Source organism: Physeter macrocephalus, chromosome 8, assembly GCF_002837175.3.
Source record: "Physeter macrocephalus isolate SW-GA chromosome 8, ASM283717v5, whole genome shotgun sequence".
NCBI lineage: Eukaryota > Metazoa > Chordata > Mammalia > Artiodactyla > Physeteridae > Physeter > Physeter macrocephalus.
Genome location: NC_041221.1, coordinates 58932363 through 58937987, shown reverse-complemented (window position 1 = coordinate 58937987; position 5625 = coordinate 58932363). Strand labels below are relative to the sequence as shown.

General features: G+C 39.0%; 1 non-coding gene across 1 annotated transcript; it reads left to right on the top strand.

The window, feature by feature from the left end:
* Nucleotides 1–5183: 5183 nt before the first annotated feature.
* On the top strand, nt 5184–5313 carry LOC112065650 (small nucleolar RNA SNORA76). The gene has a single exon (XR_002892149.1). It is a non-coding gene; the product is annotated as a small nucleolar RNA SNORA76 (small nucleolar RNA).
* Nucleotides 5314–5625: the final 312 nt, after the last annotated feature.

Sequence of the window (5625 nt, the reverse complement as noted above, 5' to 3'; positions counted from 1 at the left end):
TGCTGTGCAAAAGCTTTTAAGTTTCATTAGGTCTCATTTGTTTATTTTTGTTTTTATTTCCATTTCTTTAGGAGGTGGGTCAAAAACGATCTTGCTGTGATTTATGTCATAGAGTGTTCTGCCTATGCTTTCCTCCAAGAGTTTTATAGTGTCTGACCTTACATTTAGGACATTAATCCATTTTGAGTTTATTTCTGTGTATGGTGTTAGGGAGTGTTCTAATTTCATTCTTTCACATGTAGCTGTCCAGTTTTCCCAGCACCACTTATTAAAGAGGCTGTCTTTTCTTCATTGTATATTCTTGCCTTCTTTATCAAAGATAAGGTGACCATATGTGTGTGGGTTTATCTCTGGGCTTTCTATCCTGTTCCATTGATCTATATTTCTGTTTTTGTGCCAGTACCATACTCTCATGATTACTGTAGCTTTGTAGTATAGTCTGAAGTCACGGAGTCGGATTCCTCCAGCTCAGTTTTTCTTTCTCAAGATTGTTTGGCTAATCGGGGTCTTTTGTGTTTCAATACAAATAGTGAAATTTTTGGTTCTATTTCTGTGAAAAATGTCATTGGTAGTTTGATACGGATTGCATTGAATCTGTAGATTGCTTTGGGTAGTATAGTGATTTTCACAATGTTGATTCTTCCAATCCAAGAACATGGCATATCTCTCCATCTGTTTGTATCATCTTTAATTTCTTTCATCAGTGTCTTACAGTTCTCTGCATACAGGTCTTTTGTCTCCTTGGGTAGGTTTATTCCTGGTATTTTATTCTTTTTGTTGCAATGGTAAATGGGAGTGTTTCCTTAATTTCTCTTTCAGATATTTCATCATTAGTGTATAGGAATGCAAGAGATTTCTGTGCAATAATTTTGTATCCTGCTACTGTATCAAATTCATTGATTAGCTCTAGCAGTTTTCTGGTAGCATCTATAGAATTCTTTATGTATAGTATCATGCCATCTGCAAACCATGACAGTTTTACTTCTTCTTTTCCAATTTGGATTCCTTTTATTTCTTTTTCGTCTCTGATTGTTGTGGCTAGCACTTCCAAAACAATGTTGAATAATAGTGGTGAGAGTGGGCAACCTTGTCTTGTTCCTGATCTTAGTGGAAATGGTTTCAGTTTTTCAACATTGACAATGATGTTGGCTATGGGTTTGTCATATATGGCCTTTATTATGTTGAGGTAAGTTCCCTCTATGCCTACTTTCTGGAGAGTTTTTATCATAAATGCGTGTTGAATTTTGTTAAAAGCTTTTTCGGCATCTATTGAGATTATCATATGGATTTTATCCTTCAATTTCATAATATGGTGTATCACATTGATTGATTTGTATATATTGAAGAATCCTCCCATTCCTGGGATAAACCCCACTTGATCATGGTGTATGATCCTTTTAATGTGCTTCTGGATTCTGTTTGCTAGTATTTTGTTGATGATTTTTGCATCTATATTCATCAGTGCTATTGGTCTGTAGTTTTATTTTTTGTGTGACATCTTTGTCTAGTTTTGGTATCAGGGTGATGGTGGCCTCGTAGAATGAGTTTGGGAGTGTTCCTCCCTCTGCTATATTTTGGAAGAGTTTGAGAAGGATAGGTGTTATCTCTTCTCTAAATGTTTGCTAGAATTCGCCTGTGAAGCCATCTGGTGCTGGGTTTTTGTTTGTTGGAAGATTTTTAATCACAGTTTCAATTTCAATGCTTGTGATTGGTCTGTTCATATTTTCTATTTCTTCCTGGTTCAGTCTTAGAAGGTTGTGCATTTCTAAGAATTTGTCCATTTCTTCCAGGTTGTCCATTTTACTGGCATATAGTTGCTTGTCGTAATCTCTCATGATCCTTTGTTTTTCTGCAGTGTCATTTGTTACTTCTCCTTTTTCATTTCTAATTCTGTTGATTTGAGTCTTCTCCCTTTTATTCTTGATGAGTCTGGCTAATGGTTTATCAGTTTTGTTTATCTTCTCAAAGCACCAGCTTCTATTTTATTGATCTTTGCTATTGTTTCCTTCATTTCTTTTTTATTTATTTCTGATCTGATCTTCATGATTCCTTTCCTTCTGCTAACTTTGGGGGTTTTTTGTTCTTCTTTCTTTTATTTTTTACAGATTTTTTTCCTGTAATTGATATCTAGTCTTATGGTCAGAAAAGATACCTGATACAATTTCAATTTTCTTAAATTTATCAAGGCTGATTTGTGACCCAAGATATGATCTCTCCTGGAGAATGTTCCATGAGCACTTGAGAAGAAAGTGTATTCTGTTGTTTTTGGATGGAATGTCTTATAAATATCAATCAAGTCCATCTTATTTAATGTATCATTTAAAGCTTGTGTTTCCTTAATTATTTTCATTTTGGATGATCTGTCTATTGGTGAAAGTGGGGTGTTAAAGTCCCCTACTATGATTGTGCTACTCTTGTTTTCCCCTTTTATGGCTTAAATGGTTAGTATTTGCCTTAAGTATTGTGGTGCTTCTATGTTGAGTGCATAAATGTTTACAATTGTTATATCTTCTTCTTGGATTGATCCCTTGATCATTATGTAGTGTCCTTCTTTTTCTCTTGTAATAGTCTTTATCTTAAAGTCTATTTTGTCTGATGTGAGAATTGCTACTCCAGCTTTCTTTTGATTTCCATTTGCATGCAATATCTTTTTCCGTCCCCTCACTTTCAGTCTGTATGTGTCCCTAGGTCTGAAGTGTGTCTCTTGTAGACAGCATATATATGGGTCTTGTTTTTGTATCCATTCAGCCAGTCTATGTCTTTTGGTTGGAGCATTTAATCCATTTACATTTAAGGTAGTTATCCATATGTATGTTCCTATTACCATTTTCCCTAATTGTTTTGGGTTTGTTATTGTAGGTCTTTTCCTTCTCTTGTGTTTCCTGCCTAGAGAAGTTCCTTTAGCATTTGTTGTACAGCTGGTTTGGTGGTGCTGAATTCTCTTAGCTTTTGCTTGTCTGTAAAAGTTTTAATTTCTCCATCATATCTGAATGAGATCCTTGCTGGGTAGAGTAATTTTAGTTGTAAGTTTTTCCCTTTCATCACTTTAAATATGTCCTGCCACTCCCTTCTGGCTAGGAGAGTTTCTGCTGAAAGATCAGCTGTTAACCTTATGGGGATTCATTCCATGGTATGTTATTTGTTGCTTTTCCTTGCTGCTTTTTATATTTTTTCTTTGTATTTAATTTTTGATAGTTTGATTAATATGTGTTGTGGTGTGTTTCTCCTTGGATTTATCCTGTATGGGACTCTCTGCGCTTCCTGGACTTGATTGACTATTTCCTTTCCCATATTAGGGAAGTTTTCAACTATAATCTCTTCAAATATTTTCTCAGCCCGTTTCTTTTTCTCTTCTTCTTCTGGGATCCCTAAAATTCAAATGTTGGTGCATTTAATGTTGTCCCAGAGGTCTCTGAGACTGTCCTCAATTCTTTTCATTCTTTTTTTCTTTTTCTGCTCTGTGGCAGTTATTTCCAGTATTTTATCTTCCAGGTCACTTATCCATTCTTCTGCCTCAGTTATTCTGTTATTGATTCCTTCTAGAGAATTTTTAATTTCATTTATTGTGTTGTTCATCATTGTTTGTTTGCATTTTAGTTCTTCTAGGTCCTTGTTAAACGTTTCTTGTATTTTCTCCATTCTGTTTCTAAGATTTTGGATCATCTTTACTATCATTCCTCTGAATTCTTTTTCAGGCAGAGTGCCTATTTCCTCTTCATTTATTTGGTCTGGTGGGGTTTTACCTTGCTCCTTCATCTGCTGTGTATTTCTCTGTCTTCTAATTTTGCTTAACTTACTCTGTTTGGGGTCTCCTTTTCACAGGCTGCAGGTTCGTAGCCTGCAGCCCCCAGGCTACGAACCTGCAGCTACCCATTGTTTTTGGTGTCTGCCCCCAGTGGGTAAGGTTGGTTCAGTGGGTTGTGTCGGCTTCCTGGTGGAGGGGACTGGTGCCTGTGTTCTGGTGGATGAGGCTGGATCTTGTCTTTCTGGTGGGCAGGACTGCGTCTGGTGGTGTGTTTTGGGGTGTCTGTGAACTTATTATGATTTTAGGCAGCCTCTCTGCTAATGGGTGGTGTTGTGTTCCTGTCTTGCTAGTTGTTTGGCATGGGGTGTCCAGCACTGGAGCTTGCTGGTCGTTGAGTGGAGCTGGGTCTTAGCATTGAAATGGAGATCTCTGGGAGAGCTCTTGCTGACTGATATTACGTGGAGTCAGGAGATCTCTGGTGGTCCAATGTCCTGAACTCGGCTCTCCCCCCTCAGAGGCTCAGGCCTGACACCCGGCTGGAGCACCAAGACACTGTCTGCCACACGGGTGGAGAAGAATCATGGAGTCCCTCCAATCTGGTTTTCCTTTCTCCTTCTGTCTTATGGTGCTCTGGCCAGTTTGCCCATCTACCTCTCACTAAGAACCCTGCGTCTTACGGTTGCTTTAATCACCGAAGCTTCTGAGGTAATTGCAGCAGTGGATGTTTCAGGGTAAGGGAGACACCTACTGTTCATTTTGAGGAAGACAGCTAACTTTAGTCCTTTGAATCCAATGTCGTGTGTGTGCGTGTGTGTGTGTGTGTGTGTGTTTGTGTACGTGTGCGTGTGTGTGTGTTTGGTAGTGGGAGGGATTTGTGATCACAATGCCTGGTGGTGGGAGTAGTGAGGTGGAGGCAGGGTTATTTAGAGAGTTCTAGAACGGCAGAGCTGAAAGAGTTCTTGGAGATCATGTTCTAGAGCTGTGCTGTCCAATATGGCAGCCATTATCACATATAGCTGTTTAAATTTAAATTAAATTGATTAAAATTTAAAATCCAGTTTCTTGGTCTCAATAGCCACATTTTAGATCACTATTCACATATGGTTGGTGGTTACCATACTGGGTAGCACAGATACAGAACATTCCATCCTCTTAGAAAGTTCTATAGGACAGTGGTCTAGAATCTTCTGGACAAATCCCTTGGTTTTTGTTTTGTTTTGTTTTTGAGTAAGAAATAAACTTTTATTGTGTCATCAACAAGGTTTGAGATCATTTGTTACTGCAGCATGACTTAGCCTAAGCTGGCTAAAACAGTTGAAAATTTTAATAATGAAATAAAAATAGATGTATATAAAAGTACAGGTAAATTCTTCCTTTCTCAAACACTTCAAAGTACAACTCAATGTCTTAATATAAAAATATATATATATTTTCTAACGCGCAGCCTCGAGCCGTCGCCGTGCCTGCACGTGGCACTTTGGAGTCAGGCTGCCGAGCCGGAGCCCACACTTGCGCATAAATGGGGCCACCTGGCCCCACGGCATCGGTCCTTTTAACTAGGAGCCGGCATCGCCGGGCTGCCAGTGGGTGAGGTGCTGCAGCGACTCAGGCCTCAGCCCTTAAAGCCAAGGTTGAAATTTCTTTGGGATATGTTGGGGATCCTGCCGTCTCTGTTACTTAGTGTCCTGCATATCCTGTGCCTTTCCTGTAAGTTTGAGTGTCCTCTCTTTGTGCCCTCCCCTTGTTTTGAAAATGAGGAAACTGAAGCTCAGAGAAGGGGCTTACCCAACTGGTTCATACTAGAGCTGGGACCAGGACTCGGGTTATTGGCACTCCTTGCCTGGTGCCACCAAGATGCTTCCTAATTAATTTTATGGCAC